Raw genomic sequence first — 24,044 nt, 5'->3', positions numbered from 1 at the left:
GCCCAAGCATCACAGGAGTTTTCCTGGTGTACTTTTGAGAAGTCATAGGAAATCATACCTTGATCATATACTATCTGAGCTCTAAGCATCTTTGAGAAATGACCTGTGGGGGAAGAAAATTGTAAAAGAAATGCTGGGGGAAATGATTACTTAAATGTTAAATACTGAATTCAACTGTGGAAACCAAAAATTTTGCTATCAAAATCTGAGAATCTCAGACATCTGGAAATAAACATACCATAAACCACATTTACAAAAATCACATGAGGAAAGAATTAGATGAAATTTATTAGGAAGAGGAGTATATAACTTATATAAATTCCATTGTCTTCTAAGTTTTACAAAAATATTTTCAACTGACTTCTAAAGGTTGGCAAGCTGCCATTAGAAAACAGAAAAATTTCCTTCAGGCCATAGAAGAGTGGCCTGGAATTCAGAAATGCACTGTATCCTGGATTGTAAGATGAAATTTTGAAATTATTTTCTATTTTCATAAATACTAAAAATAAACTTATTGAATCTGCTGTTGTTCAGGAAGGATAGTCAGACAATTCTAAATAATATGTAATAAGTTTCAGGTTAAAATATGAATAAATGGACTATGTGATGACTTTTAGTGAGTTAGGAGTCCAAACTATGGGTTTAGGAGAAATGGCCCTAAAAGGCAAGGAACACAGCCTTTTTTATTTTTGTGAATTGTATTTTTAATATTTATTATATTTATTTAATTGGGCCAGGCCTTAGTTATGTGGGATCTAGTTCCCCCATCAGGGATCAAACCAGGTGCCCTGCACTGGGAACCACTGGACCAACAGGGAAGTCCTTCTTTTGTGAATTTTAAATACTCAGTAGGTGTTAATGAATTACACCTATCTAAGAAGTACACGTAGTTTTGAAATCTAATTTTCTGAATCCTAAACTGAGATCAAGACTGTGTCGGGCCCAGTGGCTTAAGTGAGAGGGTGAGAGATATCAAAACACTGGGTAACTTAAGTTATCTGCTCGTTAACGTCTTTGATTAAAGCGCCGGTGATTAATATTGGCAATGTCTAATAATTTAAGCTGCAAGGAAAAGACAGGTTACTCAAAATCCGTAAGGACTGGTCACAGGGAACGCCGGGAACAGCCTTTGAAGAGAGAGGTCACCCTCTCCCTCAGGGTCCCCACTGCTTCTCGGAACCATCCTGGACACTGGACGCCGGCTCTGCGGGACGCACCGCGGGCAGGTAAAGGCTGTGTCTCTGGCAGCCGGGACGGCTCGGGGTCCGCTCCCCATGGGGTGGCCCCGCTGCAGCGGCCATGCGTTGCCGCCGGGGCCGCGGGCGCGCGGCGAGATCGGAGGCGGCTGCCCTGCCCCCGGGCGCGCTCCCCGCGAGCGGCCGTCCTGCCAGGAGGCGGTGAGGTCATGGGACCCGCGGCTCCGCGAGATGAAAGGGCCCCGGCGCGGCCGGCTGGCACCAGGCGAGGCTCCCAGCGCGCAGCCCGGGCGCAGCGCGGGGGCCCGAGCGCCGCGGGCCCAGACTCAGCCCGGGCTGGGGGGCACCGCGGGGGCCTCCTGGGTGCCAGGGACGAGGAGAACGACGGGATCCGGGTCAAACAAAAGAATCCGAGGGCGGGGAGGCGCGGGGGCGGCTACCTGCTTGAAAGGAGCGTTCCTAGAGCCCTGCGCGCGCGCGCACACACACACACACACACACACACACATACACACACACACACACACACACAGAGCCACTTGGCCTGCCTTTGATGTGCGGCGACTGATCACCGATCAGATTACGGGCATTTCATCTCCCTGCTCGTCTGCCTTTGATCTGCAGGCTTCATTTTCTTTTCCCGGGTTGGAGGTTTCGTCTGGGCTTGTGCCGACATACATTTTTGGGAAGGTACAAGAGTTGGGCGCAGAAGGGCTGCCAAGGAGAAACTCAGTTGCCGAAAAGGGTGGTGAGTCCTTGGAAAGACTTCAGCACGTTGAAGGTACAGCGATTTCTGTTTGTTGTGGCTTTCGGTGCACTTTTCCTGCGTGTTCTCGGAAAAGAGGGTTTTAGTCTAGGGGGCCACGAGCATTTCTGTCCTTGAGTACTCTGTGTGTGCGTGGATGAAAGGAAATCCGATACTCCGGGGTCGGTTTGGTAGTTTGTACAAAGGGTTTGCAATCTGCCGCGCACATTTTACTTGGAAATGAGTTGTTCCAACAGGACCGAAGGGGAGGGAGCTAACTTGAGCCATCTCCCTCGCCGCTGCAGAGCCCGAGGTCTGCAGGCTGTTATTGCTCTAAGTATTTACAAGTTGCTTTACCCAGTAAACAGGCGGAGGGACTCCATGGATGCCAATGCTTTCCTGTTTTCTCATAGAAAAGAGCACTGCATCTCTGGTAATACTGTTTCTTTATTCTCTCACCTCCAAGACGCCGGCCTAAGAAATACATTTCCTTATGCAGTATGTCCCCTCCAAGGAAGCACTGGAGAGCCATTCAAGTACGATTAAAGCCCTTTTCTGGGTAAAACTTAAGAACTGTCAGACAGGGAGGGTTAGGTTGTGCTGAGTTTGGTTTAAAAAGAAATCCTCTGGTGATCTTCTGGAACCTTTGCACAAGCCTCAAGTGCAGACACATCCCGGAGGTTAATATTCCTAAACTGACATGTACTTTTAATGCAGTGACAGCTGTTATGAGTTAAAATTTGCCAACTGTTTATGAAAACTGGATGATCAACAGTTACAATGTTACGCAGTTTTTAGTCCCATTTTCCCTTTAGTTTACGCTCAGTATGGCAAAACCAAAGTATATGGCTGTGCTGAATTTCCAAGTTAACTTGTCAATTCAATGATCACGCATGCACAGTGGAAATGTAAGAGCACCATGTTCATATTAGCTCATTTTAATGTTTTGGTCTTAGTTTTACTTGGGTAGAGTAGGTATCATCACAGTAGTCTATTTAATGCCAGCCGAACCACAAAGCAAGTACAAGTGATGAGATCAGTTATTTTTTAGTCAGAAATTCTGATGAGACCGGAAGGGCCTAATGAGCCTCATTTCATGTGTAATTAATTTTTCAGAGCCAATTAATTAAATTACTTTCTAAATTTTCCTGTTGATATTTGAAGGAGCATAATTAGCATTGTTTACTTAATTTTAAAACTGATAGCTGTTAAGTGGAGATTATTTAAAACCATACCAAACTGACTTTATTTTTAAGATGTATCAGTAAGAATGTAAAAGATTTAACTCCTGTTTTTAGTCATGCCAAGAGAGGCATTTAAATTTTTGTTTTACTGACAATATGACAAAGCATGTTCACAAAATCCTGAATGATCAGCTTAGGTTGATTTTTTTTTTTCGTTTGTTTGCTGAAAAAGTCCTCTTTACATCACACCACAGCAATAATCTTCACGTTAGGATAAAGGAAATTAAACTTTTAAAATAATGACTGGAGAAGATGTCTAAAGAAATAGTGTGCTTAAGAACTCAATCACTTAGTTCAGATTTGGGACTTAAAATTTTTTTTAATAACTATTATTCTGCTACTGGGCTCATTCTAACAAACACACTTTTTCAACAGAAAACAAAAGGGAGAATTGGCAATTATCTGATTAATTTAGGCTTTGCAGAGAGCTTGCTTGGGCAAGTCAAGTCATTGAAAATCCACTTTAGGGTATGAATTAATTCAGGGAATTGTTTACATCTTGTGTCTTGGTTGAGAAAAGAAGCAGATTGTATCTGATTTTAAAAGAAGGATGCCTGTTGCTAAATGTACAGGTACAGTCTTAAAAGTCATCTCAGAACTGATTGCTTTATGTTGATTTTGACTGTGATTTAAATCGGTAAGATTTCCACTGAAGAAAACCCTTACATTACATTCTTCAAAGCCCTTCCCTATCTGATGCTTCAATGGCAGCTTTGTTACTGCAGAAACTCCAAGACTTCAAAAGACTTATTTCTAGTCCTGATTCTCTCACTGAGCAGCTATGTGACCTTAAGGGATTCACTTCACTCCCCAGTGTTCTCATGAGGGGAATGAGGGAGTGGACCAGATCGTCCTCCTGAAATAAGCAGGGTGGAATTTTTATAGCTATTGTACTGATGAGGAAACTAGGACTATGGAAAAGTCACTTGACTTTCTTAATTAAGTTACGTGGCCAGTTTTCCAAGTCTCGGTCCTGTGTCCTTCCCAGTTCACCATGGATATTTTCCGACACCTGCTAAAACAAAGGCACTGCTGACTGGAGAACAGGGTTAGTTTGAAAGATCAAGATAACCACTTCCTTCTGCGGTGTAGTTTTTGTTTCCATGAGATATGTGTCAGTCAACTGGACCAGTCCTCTGATTTCCCAACAATTGCTGTTGCTTCTATGTTTCTAAGCAGTCTGAACACAATTACTGCCACACATAATTTACCAGAACATTTAAAGTAATTTTCACAAAAATTTAATATATCTATGCAATGTGGAATTAAATATACTTGTGTCTGTGTGTAGATACAGGTGGGCATATATATATTATGCACATATTTTGACATTATATGCACATTCTTTTTGTGTTTCCAAGGAATCGATACTTTCTTGGAGAATGTCAGTGAAAAGTGAAAAGTTTGATGCAATAGTTAACTAAAGGTTGTTATTCCTCCCTGGAGAGTCCCAGTGGGATTTTGTGAGATTTCAGTTTACAGATTCAATATGGGTTTATACATAATATACATTTCATATTACATTTGATTATATTAAGAATTCTTGAGCAAGTTTTCACTAACTCCTTCTGGGATTTTTTTCTTGGGAAAAAAAAAGAATATATCTCTCATGAATAAATTTATTTATTGACTATAAATTTTTCACATATATACTGATCTTAAGGCCAAATAGCTGTCTCTCATGTGTTATCACCCTCATAAAGATTTCATATAAAGCTTTACAGATTATTACTTAGCAACATTCACTAGCATTTATTAATGCACTAGTTATTAATTCACTCATATCTATGGAGTACTTGTGTGTCAAACACTTTGTCAGTATTTTTAGGACACCATCTCATTTAAATTTCCAGCAATTGGTTTTGTTGCTGCAATTATACAGATGAGAAAAGTGAGTCTCAGAGGGATTAAATATCAAGTGCAAGCTCGCAGGACTAATTAAGTGCACCACTGGAGTCTGATTTCAATTCAGGTTCTTTTGTTTTAGGGCTGGGCAGTTAATTCTGTTATAAGAATTGCATGGAGCTGAACTTGACTGTTAGCACACATTACAGCCAAAATTCTAGGGGGGGAATGAGCTTTTAAAACAATTTTGTTTGGTATATTTTATGAGAGTTATTAGAATTTTTTGATCAAATTTTCCATTGTTGGCCTAGAATCTTCAACTATAAAGGACCTTGGGATCTAAGTCATTCTTTCTCTGCTTCAGTTCTGGACCACACTCATGCATCCATCATTGGTGTAGTTGGTCAGACTCTCTGTGATAGCAGGGCCAGTCCAGGACACCCTGGAAACTTTCAGAAACCAGTGCACCATTAAGGAGTGATTCTTTAACATGTTGTCAGCACTACTTAGAGGAATGGGCTACGAAAGGGGGCGTAAGGAGGCTCCCTGGTGGGCATGCTCCCTCAGATCCACTCACTGGCTGAAATCACCACTCCAGCCTGACCATCTCTCACATCCTTGCTTGCAAAGTACTTCAGCATCACCCATTGTGACTTAACTCTGCCCTTTGATGAGGGGGCGGAGGGAGATAACATGGGGGTTCTGAGCGACTTGATCAGACCAATTCTTCCAACACAACCTGCTCCCTCTCTGAGAAGCATTCTGAGAAATACAGCTTTCTCCATCCTGTCAGTGGCACCCAGGACTTAGACAGCCCTACAGCCTAGCCTTGGGGTATACTGCCCAGTAAGCCTGCTTCTTCATCCCACCATGTGCAGAGGAGTCAGTCCCCTGTGTTTCTTGGGAAGCAGAAAAGGAACATCATGGTTTGTTTCTTCTCTCAATAAACACAGAAGATTTTGACCAACATGGTGTCATAAACTCACCAGGATCAGTGCACCTGCTGCAACTTACAGCAATTTTGCACTATAGATGTCATGAGTTTGACATTATATCAACTGAATAAATACCCTCCTTGGCCTGTGTTAGTCGCTCAATCATATCCAACTCTTTGTGACCCTATGGGCTATAGCCCACCAGGCTCCTCTGTCCTTGGGATTTCCCAGGTAAGAACACTGGAGTGGGTTGTCATTCCCTTCTCCAGAGGATCTTCCCGACCCAGGAATCAAACCTGGCTCTCCTACATTGCAGGCAGATTCTTTACCATCTGAGCCACCAGGGAAGCCGTAAGCCACATGTATTAATTTATGCATTCTTGGTATGGTGATGATTATATTAGGAGTCAGGAAGCCTGGATTTTGGATCTTGCTTTGCTATTAACTTGGACAAGTTGCTCCCTGTCAGGCCCCCGCCCTACACAGATGGTCTGACATCAGTGGTCAGCGATGGGTGCTGATAATTACTTAAATATTTGGGTCTTGGTTATATTCCCCTTTATTTTCCTAACTATATTTGGCAAACTTTGTAGCTCTTTGAGATTTTTACCCCTATTTATTCATTCATTCAACAAATTTTTAATGAGTACCTACTATGCACCAGGCACTGTGAAGGAACAGACAGAATTCACAGTTCTCATGTGACTTGCATTCTGTTCCTTTCCCCCATGAAATAGTGTTGTATGCTGGAAATTACTTGAAAGTCAAGCAGTTTTCCATTAACTTTTATTCCAGTGAGCTAGCTTGTCATGGAAACTATTTTCCCAAGAGGTTTGTTAACTTCATTGGTTCAACTTTTTTAGGAACATATTCTAAACAAATACACTTCAAATCAGCCTAGCTATTGTTAAAACTAGCTTCAGAAAGCCAACTCTTGACATAATCTTTAAAACTATACCTCTACCAAAATCCTCATAAGAATTTGGCTCTTTCAGGGAATTGCTTAGTGGTCTAGTGGTTAAGACTCTGGACTTTCACTGCCATGGACCAGGGTTTGATCACTGGTCCCAGGGAACTAAGATCCATCAATCCCCAGTAGCCAAAAAAAAAAAAAAAAAAAAAAAGAATTTGGCTTTGTCAGTAAAATTTCAATTCATTAATAACAACCAGTGTGGAACTTCCCTGGGCTTCCCAGATGGCTCAGCGGTAAAGAATCCTTCTGCCAATGCTGGAGACACAGTTTCAGTCCCCAGATTGGAAAGATTCCCTGGAGAAGGGATTGGCTACCCACTCCAGTGTTCATGCCTGGAGAATCCCATGAAGAGAGGATCCTGCGGGCTACTGTCCACAGGGCCCCAAAGAGTCGGATTGAGTGACTGAGAACACATGCATGTGGGACTTCCCTGGCAGTCCAGTGGTTAAGATTCCACACTTCCACTGAGGGGGTGTGGGTTCCATCCCTGGTCGACGAACTAAGACCCCACATGCCAAAAAGTTAAAAAGAGTAAAATGCACTCAATAGCCACAGTGCAGCTGTTCAGGGCTCCTCACTATCAAGCACCATTTGGGTTATCACACATTTCTGATGCTTGGCACTGTGTGCCTACAAAAGGCTGCCATTTAGTGAGCACTGACTGTGTGCCAGACATTGGGCTGAGCTCTTTCCATCCCTTATCTTACTGAACAATGACCAATGGAACAACGCCTTTCACAGTTGAAGAAGCAGAAGTTTGGGAAGGTCAAGTAACTTTTCCAAGGGCATACAACTAGTGAGCAGCGATTTAGCATCCAAGGCCAGAATGTGCAATGCCAGCGGCCGTGTGTGTGTATCAGACGTGTCCATGGAGAGTTAGCGGGCTCAGGGGAAACTCAGCCACACACACGTGAGATGGTGCAAAATGTCTGAACGAAGTAATGTGCTACTGTCCCAAGCAGAAAGGGAGGCCAGAAGAAAACAAAGGAGTTCCTGGGCTGGCAGATTAAATTCCTCTCAGAAAACACTGAACATTCATGTGAACGTTCGATACTATCAAAGGTATACGTTGAGCAAAATATGCCGCTTCTTGAAAGCAGAACTCCTTTTAACTCCTTGAGGAGGAAAGCTAGCTCACAGAAACAGGGCAGGAGGGAGAATGTGGCAAGTCCTGTCCTTGTCTTAAGAAGGCCTCAGACCTTAGGGAGACTCGTGAGAGCTGTGGCTTCTGGCGTGCGAAGGAGTCAGGTGAGGGAAAGAGGTGAGCATGAAGAGGAAGCTTGGGGAGCAGAGGAAGGGCAAGTTCAGGGCACACTGGAGGCAAGGCATGCAGACCAGTTTGGCCGGAATATGAAGTGGTCGGTGTAGAGAGAGGAGAGATAAGGCTGAAGATGTGGGTGGAGCCCAAACATGGAAATCCCTGACTGCTAATTTAAAGGATGGAGAAGCCATCCTTCAGAGTGAAGAATCCTTGTAAATCTTTTCACTGGTCAGTGACCATGATGTAAGGCAGGAGGAAGACAGATGGGCTGGACGGGGTAGCGGGAAGGGAGGTTTGAAAAGGCAGGGCATTCAGGTGAAAGGTGCAGAGGGCCTGCACTGTGGTTGAGGTGATGGGGTAAAGAGAGAAAGAGGGAAAAGGATGAATGTATGAGACCTTACAAAGAAGCAGGAATAAGTCAGCTTAAGGATGGTAGACGGAGGATCCCCTGTGTGCTAAGCTCTGGGCTACTAAGAAAATAAGAGGTGCCCTCAGGGAGGTGGGGTCCAGTTAGACAAACAGGTGACTTCCATCTAAGAGGGAGCTTGAGAGTGAAGTTCAGGGAGTGTTGTGGTTCCAGATCACAGCTGACAGGTAGGTTTGGGAAATGCAGGCTCACCTTGAGTTTCAGGTATAATGTGTGCGTGCATGCTAAGCCGCTTCAGTCATGCCCAGCTCTTTGTGACTCCATGGACTGTAGCCCTGGAGAATTCTCCATGGGATTCTCTAGGCAAGAATACTGGAGTGGGTAGTCATTCCCTTTTCCAGAGAATTTTCCTGACCCAGGAATCAAACAGGCATCGCTTATGTCTCCTGCATTGGTAGTCAGGTTCTTTACCAATAGCGCCACCCGGAAAGTCCTCAAATAGGATAGGGTATATCATTTGTAAATTATTAAAAGTAAGTTATTATTGCAGTTTCTATTCTAGCCATGACAACCTTGAGGTTGACACTTGGAAGGATATTTTTAAATTATCTTTCACAGCTACCTAGTACTGCACTGGGCATTCTCAGTGTGGGGTCATGTGTATGGGTAACTAACTGTAGCAACGTATTCAATCTACACTTATTGAAGGCTACTGTGGGCCTTGGGGTACAGAAGGGAAACAGAGGATTTGTTTCCATTCAAAGGAACGTGAAGTTTTGCCAGGGAATCAAAGCCAACAAAGGGAGCAGTGCGCTCTGCACCAACGCAACACGTGTGTGGCATCTTGGGCTGGAGAGAAGTTTGTTCACTTACTCACTGGCCAGATGATGATAATTGCATACATTTCTATAGCATTCTACTGCAGAAAAACTTTTTCTGTACTTGGTCCTTTTACTCCGTCCACCAAAGGTGTGGAGTGGGCACCGTCAGCTCTGCTTCTTAAGTGTGCAAAGTGAAGTTTGGACACCATCCGTTCACGAGATGCCTATGGAGGCCTGGATCCCTGGGAGCTTGGACCAGACTGCGTTGGGCTTATGGGTGCACCGGGCCCTCTGGAAGCCAGTGTCCCGTGGACCCGCCGGGAAAAGCCTCTGTGAGTGGGGAGGAGCCCGGTGGGCCAGGTCCTGGTGATCCGGACCCACTGCACTCGTGTCACGTGGCTTCCCGAGCCTTTCCTGGCGCAGAGGCGGGCGCGGGGTAGGTGACGAGCAGCGCAGAGGCACGAAGCCTGCAAGCAGGTCCAGGTGGACGCGAGGGTGCCACTCTAGCCGCAGGCAGTGACACAGCCCCGCTCTTGGCGGTCCGGATGAACACTCTCCGCCCTGCCCAGGCCCGCCTACGGGATGCAGTCAACAGCTCCCGCAGCCCCGGGGGCCACGGGCGGCTCAGCTGCGGCCTAAGGTGCCCGGGGCCGGTGGGGACAGCCCGGAGCCCGTGGGGACAACCGGGAGCCCAGGGGGTGTGCGGTGGCTCTGCTGTGGGCGGGGCAGGCAATGGGCGGGGCCGGGGTGGGCGGGGCTGCGATGTAGGCGGGCCATGGGGTGGGCGGGGCTCAGACGGGGGCAGGGCAAGCGGTGGCGCCGCCGGGAGCCTGCGGGCCGGAGGGGACGTGGGCGGGAATCCTGGTGGGCGGGGCCCCGGGTGGGTGGGGCCGGGAGGCGGTGGCGGTTGCCGGGCTACCGGGGAGCGCGGGGCCGCGGGGAGGGCAATGCAGGGCGCGCGCGTGAGGAGCGGACCCCGGCCCAGCTCTGCGCCGCGAGCCGCACGCTCCTGAGCCTCCGATCGCCGTCTGGACCTGCGGGGCAGCCTCCAAGCACCCGGGAAGGTAGGTGCCCGCAGCCCACCCGGCCACGCCACGCCGCGGTCCCAGCCCTCGCCTCGGCGGATCCGCGCGAAAAGCGCGCTGAGGAGGCGACCGCGGGTGGAAGCAAGGGGCTCCAGCCTGGGCTGCCGGTGCACAGGGCAAGGGTCGAGAGGACAGGGCCGGCGGAGGCGACCCCCGGCGAGGGCTGGCGGCGGGGGGCACGGAGATGCCAGAGCTGGGGGAACGCCCCCCGGCCCGCGTGGGTGACAGGACCGAGCGCGCTGACCCTCGGTGCAGGGATCTAGTCAACAGAATGCTGCGCGCAGGCGAAGGTGTGTGTGCATGCAAGTGTGTGCTCGCCCGGCCTGGACCGGGCGCTGCAGCCCTCCCGGCGGGAAGCGGTCTGCAGGCCGGCGGACAGTGTGAGAGCCCGGGAGGGAGGAGGTGCCGGCACGGTGATGCACAGGGCCGCTCTCGCAGCCTTGGTCAGGGCTCTCCTGCCATTCGATGGCATAGAGATGTAGCTCATTCCCTCTTGAAGAGAAAGTTTGCAAGCACCCAGCTGCAGCAATCTGTTTCGTTGGTAGAGAGCTATGCGTCACACCTACAGTTACCATTGTAGGAAATGCATGTCACTTGTTTATTTGTTTGTTTTTTTCATTTAAAAAAAGGACTCAGTTTGCATACAAACAAGACCATTAGGCATTGTTCGGTATTTCTTTAATTGAAATAGTTTAACTCAAACTATGAATGGGTGGTTTTTACTCCAGTTTTCCTTTACTGTTTACAATAGAAGACAATTTCTTTATATAAGGAAACAGTTACTGTTAAACATGACTTAGGCAAACAGAAGAATTAATTTTGATGTGTTGTTATTTCATGATCAGATACTTCTATGCAAAGAGGAAGATTATATTGCATTAGTTCAGGGTTTACTCCCTATGTTTTCTGTTGTACAGCTTCACCTTAGGCGTCTTTGCTATGCTTCTTTCATGTAGTTTAAAAACGTCTTATTTCAAGCACTTTATCATCTAATTTAAAGATATATAACTTGAGGGGGCGAGAATAGAGTCCTATCCTGGAAGACAGTTTTTGACAGTTATCATTCACAGAGATGTCAGTGCTTGAAAAGAGTTTTTCTTCACATAATATTTATCAAGTTCTGGCAATAATATAAAACACAGAAATGCAGTTTCATTTTTAAAATACTCCCTTGGCATGAATACATGGTGCTTTATCGTGAGCTCTATGTTTGTTTCTTTTTAACCCTTGTGTCTCATGAGGTCTACTTTGTTATGGAGGCCAGGTGTCTTCTTTTTGGAATTTTTTCCATACTAAGTGCTGATTCTAGGATGTTGCATTAGCATTTTCTGGGACATTCATGGAATTTATTTGTTTCTTTGATGGGAGTGTCTTTAGGCTCTGAGTCCAGACTGAATTTTGAATTTGAAGGTAAGCACATAGGAAGACTTTTTTATGCACTTGACATTGTAGTGTAAAGTGCCTTTCCTACCCAGATGACTTGAATAAAAAACATTGTTAACATTTGAGAGGCTTTTTAGAAGAACAGAAAATTTGTTTTTTAACCTCAGATGATCATGAAGTTTAACTTACATAGAATGTATTTGTACATACATGTAATAATTACATGCTGTGATTAGTATGTTAATTTAATTTACTAGTTGTAGCTCTAATATGTGAATCCAGGGTATTTGGGGACATTTGACATCTGAGTGAGGAGTTTTGCTAACACTCCTGAAGAGACTTTGGTTCTCCGTTTTCACCTATTTTAACATCCAAACCCAAGCTCAACCCAGTCTTCTGCAACTGGATCAGCCACTCAAAAATTAACAAAGCGCAAACAAAATACTATAGGATCTTTAAGGAAAATAGCCAAGTCCTCTTAAATCTGATAAATCAGTATTTAAAGTCAAGCATTTAAAGATCTGGAAAAGGCCAGCATGCTCTGTCTGTTGACAACAGGTTGAATAAATATATGCCCTGAATAAAGAGACAGCTGCTCATGTGATAAGAGAGCAGGAACAGCTTAACAGTGAGAGGTGTTTGTCTCATGGCAGCTGATTCTTAAATGTTCATAACCTTTCTAAAATGACCTTCTGGCTGAAGAAAAAGAACAGTCAAGCAGTACGAATGCAATTTCCTTTCATGATTTACTGGCTGAGCAGTGAGTTCATTCATCGTATTTTATCTGTCTCAACTGTTTACATTTAGAAGTAAGATGTTTAAACAGTATTGGGTTATCATGTAGTCCGCACATCACAGAATATGTGCCTTTTAAATTGAAGTTTTAAGAGCTGAGTTTTTAAAAGGAGGATAGCCAACCTCAGCAATTATATACCAGAGGAGCTTGTCTACCTGAAGATTAAATGTTATTCAGCCAACTCTTCCCCTCTGTCTGCTCGGATGGTTCTAAGATGAGGAAGTTCTAAAAGAATGGAGGCCACTTATAATGGAGAACTCTGCACATGCTAGAGAGGGGTTTTGGAATCTGTCCAGACTTCTAAAGTAAAAATTTAAACAGCTGTGTTGTAGACATTGTTATGCACAATTCTCTGAGAATAGACTGTATGGATGTTTGGGGCCCCCTTAGACCCTGATGCTACAATTGTCCTATTTGTCTTTTAGGATTGAAAAACATTAGTAAAGTTGGGGAAGAGTACCCAGTTACAGTATGCTAGTTTATTAGACATTTTGAGAACACTGTGCCTTCCTAAGGCAAAAATGACAGCATTTAAAACTCAGAGAAATAAAAAGAATTATTTTCAAAAAACCTATCCTAGTTTAAGTTCTGTTTAAAAGAATTGTAGGAGCCTGACGGTGAGTGGCCCCTAATGGTTTTGAGCTTTGAAGGAATTGAAGGTATTGTATTTGGCAACAGAACATTTTAAAGCTTGTAGAGTTTTTAGTAGAAAATATTTCTTGTCTTGAAAAGGGAAATCATTCCCACTTCCCAGCCAACAACAATATGTATATTTTTATTACCGCATACTTTCCTGAGCTTTCTAGGCCGCAAAAGGGGCTGCAAATTCTACTGTGTAAGAAGAACAATTTTCAGGATAGAGTGAAATTGAAGGTGAAGATACAGAATAGCCAGCAGCTAGAGGTTGTTGCTGTGTGTGGAAATAGCAGCACCCTAAATTTCTAATTAATTTTTTATTCTCTTCACATATGGAACTGACATTATTCTCAGCCATTTATGATTGTGTTCCACCATTAAAATATAAGAAGCTGTACGTGTAGCATTGGCATCATTTCAGTGCTGATTTTATAAATTGTAAGCCTGCCAGCTTAATGTTCATTTCTTTCAAAAAAATCTCAGCTTATTGCATATTGGAAAAATGTATGAGTTGGTGGTGGCTTCATGACCTAGTGTATGTATAGTTTTACTAGATGAAACATTTTCCTGTTGCATGCTCTGCGTGTCAGATAATAAATCAAATGGCTTTGAAATGTGAGGGGAAGAAAGAAAATTAAGCAACTTTTTTCTCAGAAAAAAATTATTTAGATTATTTGAACCATTCTAAGATTCATATATTTTGGTCATTTATAAGATCAAAAATAAGGACCATTCTTGAAGATGTTACTGAATTGTTAAAATTGGGAAGGTCCACGTGAGCTTTTCCTCCTTGGGGATGTTTGTCATTATTATAGCTCTATACTCAGAAACACCCCCCTCACCTGAACCGTGTTCTCCCACCATCACTTACGTTTCAAGCTCAAGGTGTGGTCGGTCACACACATTTCCCCTTATATTATTTTACTCCTTACGACAACCCTAACATTTTACTGTTTCTAGTTAATGAATTTCTTCATTGCTTCAACAGGTATTGTGCACATATTTTGGAAGTGTTACAGTTCTAGAGCAAAATCACAGTTCTTATCACCAAATACTCCAACTCCAACTGGTGATGAACTCTAATTGCTCGGCTGGTGATGCCGGAAGGTTGTGACAACAGGGGAGGTGGGGACCATATCCCCCGATGCCTGAATCCCTCAGCGGGTGGGATGGCAGCTGCTCAGCTGGAGCTTGGGTCACCTTGACATGGGGCTTGTGGATGCCAGGCTTTCAATTTTCAGGAAAAGTCTTCATTTTTAATATGAAAACTGATCTTTAAAATTAAGTGCTATAGTGACAGAAGGAAGCTATGCGTCCTGACTAGATGCAATTCAAGGGCGACAGAGAGAGAGAAGGAACTGGACGATCACCCTGTGGGTTGGCAGGACACCCAGGGTGCTGCAGGAGCCCAAGGGAGGTTGCCCATGCTAGGTTTAGGGAGACCCAGTATGGCAGATCTGGGAAAGGCATGGTAGGTGAGGCCCCGTGTGCACGAGAGCCTGGGGGCAGAAGCGGGGGCGGCTGGAGGGACCTGCAGGTTGGAGCAGCCCCGTGGTTCAGATCCAGTGGGTCTGCCCGGCTCGGACTGGAGAAGCCTGGGGCTGCTGCTCCCAGCCGTTTCCTGAAACCCTGAGCTCTGCCCAGTGACATGCACCAGCCCAGGTCTTCAGGATCTGGATCAGCAAGGGGAGGAGGGTGCCTCTCATTTCCCCACCGGTTGGATTTACCTTCTCCAGGGGCTGGCAGTTAGGTGGCCTCCATGTTAGTTACCATTCGTTCAAATGAGCAGGCTGAGCAGCTTGATCTGATAAGCAGGCACTTTCTCTGCCGCCGAGAAGTGTTTGCCAGCTCTGTGCTCTGGGCTCTTCGTTTTTGCTTGCCTGGTTCTCTTGACACCTGCTTGCTCTTGTTGAAGAGAGATGGCGAGACAGCAATCCCACATGCCTGGATTCCTGTACACCGGGCATCTTTGGTCTTCTGATTGCCGCGGCTGGTTTCTCTGCACACATTTTGGAAAAACGGGCACCAGACTGTTAGCTGATGTGTGTCGTCTGGACGCTGAGGCAAAATATGAAAGCCCCTGTGGGCCCAGTGTTGTTTAGTTGCTAAGTTGTGTCTGACTCTTTGCGACCCAGGACTGCAGCCTGCCCAGCTCCTCTGTCCATGGGATTGATTTCCCAGGCAAGAATATTGGAGTGGGTTGCCATTTCCTTCTCCAGGGGATCTTCCTGGCCCAGGGATCAAACCAACGCCTCCTGCATTGGCAGGCGGATTCTTTACTTCTGAGCTACCAGGGAAGCCCAGACTCATTGTCCATAATCTCATAATGTGTGTATTCTGTGCTTGTCAGGTCCTTCCCCAGATAAACAGAATGCTGGCATCTATAAAAAGCGTTTCTTTACCTGGGCCAGACCCAGAAGTTAAAAGCAATTTCAGTAAATACCTTTTTATTGCCTTATTTTTATTTTAAACATAATTACTTACATGCTTGTTATTCCATTAAATTTTCCTTCTTTTTTTATGAATGCCAACACATTTCATAAGTGATTTCATTTTATTCCAGGAAATTCAAGGTCACGCTTAGAACACTCCACCAGCTGAATGGTTTATTTCTGAATAGTTCTTGGTCAGGCAGTCTGAAGAGGTTCAGCCACTCCGCTCCGCCAGGAGCTCGGGCCAAGTGCCCCTTTACCGCGCCCTCCCTCAGGTGGCTCCTCCTCCTTGGAGGCACTCATAGCTGTTCCATCAGAGCTGGCGGGATGAAGGGCTGCACTGTTGAACACATTATTTAGGTGGTTGTACAGCTTTGCAGTATCGACCAGTTTGGTGGTCAAGCTAAGTGGAAGGGTCTAAGATACTCACTGGGGCGGGTACAACCCTTCGTCAGCCTGGCAGAGCACCCAGAGCCCTGCCTTGGGGTCACCAGGAATGAGTTTTCTTTGGTTTCCACCATTTCTAGTTCATGTGCCCTTTGGGTCTTAGTGTCCTCCCTTGTATGGGGATAAACACCTTGTGTAGAGGGTAGGCAGTAAGGAAAGAAGCTGGCCTTTTCCCAGAGCACCGGCATGATCCTCGATGCTGTGAATGCCTAGTTCACTGGCCCTGTTCTCAGTCTTCAGACACCCTCTGCAGCCTCAGGTCCAGAGGTCTGAAATGCTGCCTGGAAGATCATGACCATGTGGGTGTCCCACATTTGTCCAGCAGGTTGCAGCCTTCAGGGACTATCTATACACTGGACCGTTGCTCCTCAAGGGTAATATCATGAACAAAGGCAGGGTGTGTTCATGCTAAGTAGCTTCAGTTCAGTTGAGTTCAGTTCAGTCGCTCAGTCGTGTCCGACTCTTTGTGACCCCATGAACTGCAGCACTCCAGGCCTCCCTGTCCATCACCAACTCCCGGAGTTCACTCAAACTCACGTCCATCGGGTCGGTGATACCATCCAGCCATCTCATCCTCTGTTATCCCCTTCTCCTCCTGCCCCCAATCCTTCCCAGCATCAGTCTTTTCCACTGAGTCAACTCTTCGCATGAGGTGGCCAAAGTACTGGAGTTTCAGCTTTAGCATCATTTCTTCCAAAGAAATCCCAGGACTGATCTCCTTTAGAATGGACTGTTTGGATCTCCTTGCAGTCCAAGGGACTCTCAAGAGTCTTCTCCAACACCACAGTTCAAAAGCATCAATTCTTTGGCACTCAGCCTTCTTCACAGTCCAACTCTCACATCCATACACGACCACTGGAAAAGCCATAGCCTTGACTAGATGGACCTTTGTTGACAAAGTAATGTCTCTGCTTTTTAATATGCTGTCTAGGTTGGTCATAACTTTCCTTCCAAGGAGTAAGCGTCTTTTAATTTCATGGCTGCAATCACCATCTGCAGTGATTTTGGAGCCCAAACAAATTAAGTCTGACACTGTTTCCACTATTTCCCTGTCTATTTCCCATGAAGTGATGGGACCAGATGCCATGATCTTAGTTTTATGAATGTTGAATTTTAAGCCAACTTTTTCACTCTCCTCTTTCACTTTCATCAAGAGGCTTTTTAACTCCTCTTCACTTTCTGCCATAAGGGTGATGTCATCTCCATATCTGAGGTTATTGATATTTCTCCTAGCAATCTTGATTCCAGCTTGTGCTTCTTCCAGCCCAGCATTTCTCATGATGTACTCTGCATAGAAGTTAAATAAGCAGGGTGACAATATACAGCCTTGATGTACCCCTTTTCCTATTTGGAACCAGTCTGTTGTTCCATGTCCAGTTCTAACTGTTGCTTCCTGACCTGCGTACAGATTTCTCAAGAGGCAGGTCAGGTGGTCCAGTATTCCCATCTCTTTCAGAATTTTCCACAGTTTATTGTAATCCACACAGTCAAAGGCTTTGGCATAGTCAATAAAGCAGAAATAGATGTTTTTCTGGAACTCTCTTGCTTTTTCCATGATCCAGCAGATGTTGGCAATTTGATCTCTGGTTCCTTTGCCGTTTCTAAAACCAGCTTGAACATCTGAAAGTTCACGGTTCACACATTTTGAAGCCTGGCTTGGAGAATTTTGAGCATTCCTTTACTAGCGTGTGAGATGAGTGGAATTGTGTGGTAGTTTGAGCATTCTTTGGCATTGCCTTTCTTTGGGATTGGAATGAAAACTGACCTTTTCCAGTCCTGTGGCCACGCTGAGTTTTCCAAATTTGCTGGCATATTGAGTCCAGCACTTTCATAGCATCATCTTTCAGGATTTGAAATAGCTCAACTGGAATTCCATCACCTCCACTAGCTTTGTTGGTAGTGAAGCTTTCTAAGACCCACTTGACTTCACATTCCAGGATGTCTGGCTCTAGGTGAGTGATCACACCATCATGATTATCTGGGTTGTGAAGATCTTTTTTGTACAGTTCTTCTGTGTATTCTTGCCATCTCTTCTTAATAGCGTCAGCCATGTCTAATTCTTTGTGACCCCATGGAGTATAACCTATCAGGCTCCTCTGTCCTTGAGGATTCTCCAGGTAAGAATACTGGAATGGGTTGCCATGCCCTCCTCCAGGGGATCTTCCCAAGCCAGGGATCGAACCTGGGTCTCCTGCATCTCTGGCGTTGGCAAGCAGGTTCTTTACCACTGATCCAACTGGGAGGCCCAATAATGTCAGCATCCATTGCTGACCTGTATTGAGTACTTATGTGCCAGGAACAGTCACATCTCAGAGCAGTCAGGCTTACTTATTGCTCACAGCCATTCTGGAGGCAGTCCTGTCACTACGCCCAGTTCAGAGAAGAGGAGACTCGGGTCAGGTCCACAGTTGGTTAGTGATGCTCCCAAGGGCAACAAAAACCATGGCAACCTCAGCAGCCATCATCCTTTATGCCTTTACTCTGTTCAAGGCCGTCAGCTGTGCCGCTTCCCTGCATTATCTCAGCAAACGCTCCCACACCCCACAGAAAGGGGTTTTTGTCTCTACAGATGTGCAATCTCAGAGTGACTTTGCTGAGAACCCAGGGATCCTGGCTGCATTTTCTCCTGACCGTTCCCGATTACCCGCAGGCTATTTTCAATTCTGGTGAGGTTTCCTCAGTTCCATTTAGTCACTCGGTCGTGTCCGACTCTTCACAACACCATGGACTGCGGCACATCAGGCTTCCCTGTCCATCACCAACTCCCAGCGCTTACTCAAACTCATGTCCATTGAGTTGGTGATGCCATCCAACCATCTCATCCTCTGTCATCCCCTTCTCCTCCTGCCTTTAATCTTTCCCAGCATCAGGGTCTTTTCCAATGTGTCAGTTCTTCCCATCAGTTGGTGAAAGTATTGGAGTTTCAGCTTCAGCATCAGTCCTTCCAATGAATATACAGGACTGATTTCCTTTAGGATGGACTGGTTGGATCTCCTTGCAGTTCAAGAGATTCTCAAGAATCTTCTCCAACACCACAGTTCAAAAGCACCGATTCTTTGGTGCTCAGCTTTCTTTAGAGTCCAACTCTCACATCCATACATGACTACTGGAAAAGCCATAGTTTTGACTAGATGGACCTTTGTTGGCAAAGCAATGTCTCTGCCTTTTAATATGCTATCTAGGCTGGTCATAGGTTTTTCCAAGGAGCAAGCATCTTTTAATTTCATGGCTGCAATCATCATCTGCAGTGATTTTGGAGCCAAAAAAAAAAAAAATAAAGTCTCTCACTATTTCCATTGTTTCGCCATCTATTTGCCATGAAGTGATGGGACCAAATGCCATGATCTTAGTTTTCTTTCACTCTCCTCTTTCACTTTCAAGAGGCTCTTTATTTCTTCTTCACTTTCTGCCATAAGGGTGGTGTCATCTGCCTATCTGAGGTTATTGATATTTCTCCCAGCAATCTTGATTCCAGCTTATACTTCATCCAGCCCAGCATTTCTCATGATGTACTCTGCATATAAGTTAAACAAGCAGGGTGACAATATATAGCCTTGACATACTCCTTTCCCCATTTGGAACCAGTCTGTTGTTCCATGTCCAGTTCTAACTGTTGCTTCTTGACCTGCATACAGATTTCTCAGGAGGCAGGTCAGGTGGTCTGGTATTCCCATCTCTTGAAGAATTTTCCACAGTTTGTTGTGGTCCACACAGTCAAAGGCTTTGGCATAGTCATTAAAGCAGAAGTAGACATTTTTCTGGAACTTTCTTGCTTTTTTGATGATCCAACAGATGTCGGCATTTTGATCTGTGGTTCCTCTGTCTTTGCTAAATCCAGCTTGAACATCTAGAAGTTCATAGTTCATGTACTGTTGAAGCCTGGCTTGGAGGCTTTTGAGCTTTACTTTGCTAGCATGTGAGACGAGTGCAATTGTGCGGTAGTTTGAGCATTCTTTGGCATTGCCTTTCTTTGGGATTGGACTGAAAACAGACCTTTTCCAGTCTTGTTGTCACTGCTGAGTTTTCCACATTTGCTGGCATATTGAGTGCAGCACTTTTCTCAGCTGGAATTCTATCACCTTCACTAGCTTTGTTCGTAGTGATGCCTCCTAAGGCCTACTTCGTGTTCCAGGATGTCTGGCTCTAGGTGAGTGATCATAGCATCGTGATTATCTGGGTCATGAAAATATTTTTGTACAGTTCTTCTGTGTATTCTTGCCATCTCTTCTTAATATCTTGTGCTTCTGTTAAGTCCATGCCATTTCTGTCCTTTATTGTGCCCATCTTTGCCTCAAATGTTCCCTTGGTATCTCTAATTTTCTTTAAGTGATCTCTAGTTTTCCCCATTCTATTGTTTTCCTCTATTTGTTTGCACTGATCTCTGAGGAAGGCTTTCTTATCTCTCCTTGCTATTCTTTGGAACTCCACATTCAAATGGGTATATCTGGGTTTACCTGCAGAAGACTATTTGAACTTGGCCTTTATATCATCATAGCCACTCCCTAGATAGTCTGCCCAAGCCTAAACTACTTCTCAGCTTCTTGGTATAAAAAGCCTGGTTAAAAGAGAAGCCACAGAAAAAAGAAGTGACATAGTTCTTTGGCACATTTTAGTTCCCAGTTTAAGAAATCTTCTGTGAATGACTGCTTGCATTTTTAAAGTAAATTAAGATGTTTAAAAATACATCACTAGTCCATTCTGAAGGAGATCAGCCCTGGGATTTCTTTGGAAGCAATGATGCTAAAGCTGAAACTCTAGTACTTTGGCCACCTCATGCGAAGAGTTGACTCAGTGGAAAAGACTGATGCTGGGAGGGATTGGGGTTAGGAGGAGAAGGGGACGACAGAGGATGAGATGGCTGGATGGCATCACTGACTTGATGGACGTGAGTCTGAGTGAACTCCGGGAGTTGGTGATGGACAGGGAGGCCTGGCGTGCTGCGATTTATGGTGTCACAAAGAGTCGGACACGACTGAGCGACTGAACTGAACTGAGTGTCATTTAATCCTGTCTCCTGATCTAATGTGAGCTTCCCTGATGGCTCAGCGGGTAAAGAATCTGCCTGCAGGGCAGGAGACGCAGGGGACTCAGGTTCAGTCCCTGGGTCAGGAAGATCCCCTGGAGGAGGGCATGGCAACCTGCTCCAGTGTTCTTGCCAGGAGAATCCCATGGACAGAGGAGCCTGGTGGGCCACAGTCCATGGTGTCACAAAGAGTCGGACACATATGAAGTGACAGAGCGTGCAGTGTAATGTACTGAATGCCTTGAGCAGGTAGTAAGATTTCACATATATTTGTATATTTGTCTGAAACAAAAAATGTTTACCCTGTGCACCACAGAAGAATTAGATCTGTTACCCGCAACTAAATCTCAGGTGTTTTCCACGAAGTGTTTTTCATTGTTTTGTGCTTCCTCATCCACTTAATTCCGCACATGTTCGCTGAGCACCCTGGTGTGCCTGACGCTAGGAACAGAGTCCCAGGTGTGCTCCCTGCTGTGAAGGACCGTGTCGTCTGGGGAGTGGACCTGCCGTGCAGTGTTGTGGGTCTTATCCCTGAATGTGGAAAGGGCTGTGGGGCCAACGAGAGTCGCGCTCTTCCCTCTGCTTGACTGTGGACAGCATTCAGCAGAGTGGTTGCTGAGCTGGCTCTTGGAGGGACTCAGAAGGAGAAGGGCTCTCCAGACCCAGAGGAGCAAAATCACGGGCGTGCAGCAGAAGGGTGGGTGTCAGGGTGTGGTTGAGCTGGGCGGGCAGCGTGGGCAGGGACCAGTGATGAGACCTCTAGGCCAGCGGGCAGATGAAAAGGGCATAGGTGTCTGGCCAAGGAGTTTAGAAGATAATTAGCAGGCACTTTGCCCCTGGGTGCCCTGGAAATGTAGGCGTAGCAGTGCTCCTTTTGTATTTCCCATTTAAACTACTCAGTTTAGTGTGTGTTGGGAAGATAATATTTTGGGCTGGCCAGAAAGTTCCCATAACATCTTACGGGAAAACCTGAATGAACTTTTTGGCTGAAAGAAAAGAGTGAAAGTGAAAGTCGCTCAGTCGTGTCCGACTCTTTGCGACCCCATGGACTATATAGGCCATGAAATTCTCCAGGCCAGAATACTGGAGTGGGTAGCCTTTCCCTTCACCAGGGGATCTTTCCAACCCAGAGATCAAACCCAGGTCTCCCATATGGCAAGCAAATTCTTTACCTACTGAGCCACACGGGAAGCCCGAACTTTTTGGCTAACCCAATACAAATCAGCACATTGGGTCTAGTTTCATTAATTTTTGTTTACCCTATCATCTAAAAAATTTTTGTGATGCAAAAATCATAGTACTTTGTTCAGTGTCCTCCTTTTTGGGTAGTATATGTATGGTTTTTATCTCATCACCTGTTTTAATTTATAAACTTTTAAGAAGGATCATGTTACTTACATTTTTGGCCCCCAAAGCACTATACATGAATTTGTTTCATTATTAATGAAATATTTATACTACAAAGAATCTTCAGGATAAAGAGGGTAAAAAATCCCCCCAGATTGCCACAGTATAAACCTAAACCATTGATAATATTTTGGCCTATTTATTTTCGTACATAAAATGGGTGTGTCTTGTGAAGTCAGAATCGTATTGCCTTGACTTCTAGCTTGAGGTGTGTGTCATCAGTTGTCTTTACAAGAAGATGCTGCATGTTTTGTCTGCCTTCCGCAGTAATTAGCACCATGCCCCAGTAGAGTTATCTGTCCTAACTAGATGCTCAACTGTAGACTGATTATTCCCAGACTCTAGAAGAAGGGGATGACAGAGAATGAGATGGTTGGATGGCATCACTGACTCAATGGACAAGAGTTTGAGCAAACTCCGAGAGATAGTCAAGGACAGGGAAGCTTGGTATGCATCGGTCCATGGGGTTGCAAAGAGTCAGACACGACTTGGCCACTGAACAATAACAATGATGCACAGACCCTAGCAATCTCTTTCTTCCTCGTGTTCTATATATACTTTGGTATTTATAACCTCTTTTCTGTGTTAGTTTAATTCCACATAGGTTTTGTGCTTTTTATCTTAAAACAAAATTGAAGGCCTTGCTGGGAAAGAGACAGCCTGAAGCATACCATCCAGGGAATGTGATGTTATCTTCTGACCCCTATCCTGTGTCTACACAGCAGCAGGTTGCATGGTTGGGTAATTGCTGGATGATTTTGAGATATGCAAGGGGGTGGGGAAAGCTATGATCAAGAAGCGGGAAAAGGAAAAAAAGAGCTGTTTGAATTCACTCAAAATGGGTTATTCACTCAACCACATTTAAAACTGACTTTTTGTTGCGCTGACGTTTGGACCTGCTCGGGCAGCCGGGATGACCACCTGGACAGTCTCCTGGCGGGGGTGGGGTGCCCCCGGCTGGCTGTTTGGTCCGCAGTTGGGGCGGCAGCCTGCTCAGCTCAGCCTGCTTCCTTTGTTGTTACTGTTGCTATTTTTCTTGAGCTGTTTGATTTTTGCTCTGGTTTCTTTCCAAGTAGTCAGGCTATCTGCTCTGAGTTCTTGTTAGAAACTGAACCACTGTTCCTCTGCCTGATTGGTGGAGGGAACAGATGAGTCTTTACTTTTTAAAAATGTTCAGATAAATCTCTTCTCTTGACATTGCATGGGTCTGTAAAAACAAAACAAAACACACTTGTCTCTACATTTGGGAAAGAGAAAGAGGCTTCATTTGTTTGTTCTTCTTGAAGTGTCAGGGTAGTGCCTCCAATTCATCACTTATAAATGATTTTTAGGTTTTTTTTTAAATAAATGCTCATTTTTCTGCTAGTAGATAATTTGCGCTGTACTGGTTTGGGGAAGAGTTCACAAATGCCAGATGTTAGTTGTTCCTGCTTCTTAGTGAAGCTCAA

At 45.1% G+C, this 24,044-nt stretch overlaps 1 protein-coding gene across 2 annotated transcripts in view; it reads left to right on the top strand.

Moving 5' to 3' along the window:
* Window positions 1-1,422: 1,422 nt before the first annotated feature.
* Window positions 1,423-24,044, top strand: part of TNFRSF19 (TNF receptor superfamily member 19) — a 96,547-nt gene continuing 73,925 nt past the window's right edge. The window contains exon 1 of one of the 2 annotated variants that reach the window (XM_069601676.1): window positions 1,423-1,977. The gene's annotated coding sequence lies outside the window, so the exon portion shown is untranslated. Of the gene's footprint in view, window positions 1,978-10,273; window positions 10,452-24,044 lie in introns of those variants that run through there. The other variant, XM_069601677.1, reaches the window with a different exon arrangement.

Source organism: Ovis canadensis, chromosome 10 (assembly GCF_042477335.2).
Source record: "Ovis canadensis isolate MfBH-ARS-UI-01 breed Bighorn chromosome 10, ARS-UI_OviCan_v2, whole genome shotgun sequence".
NCBI classification, from domain to species: domain Eukaryota; kingdom Metazoa; phylum Chordata; class Mammalia; order Artiodactyla; family Bovidae; genus Ovis; species Ovis canadensis.
Note: the sequence above shows the minus strand (reverse complement) of the source record. Positions and strands in the feature narration are given on the sequence as shown.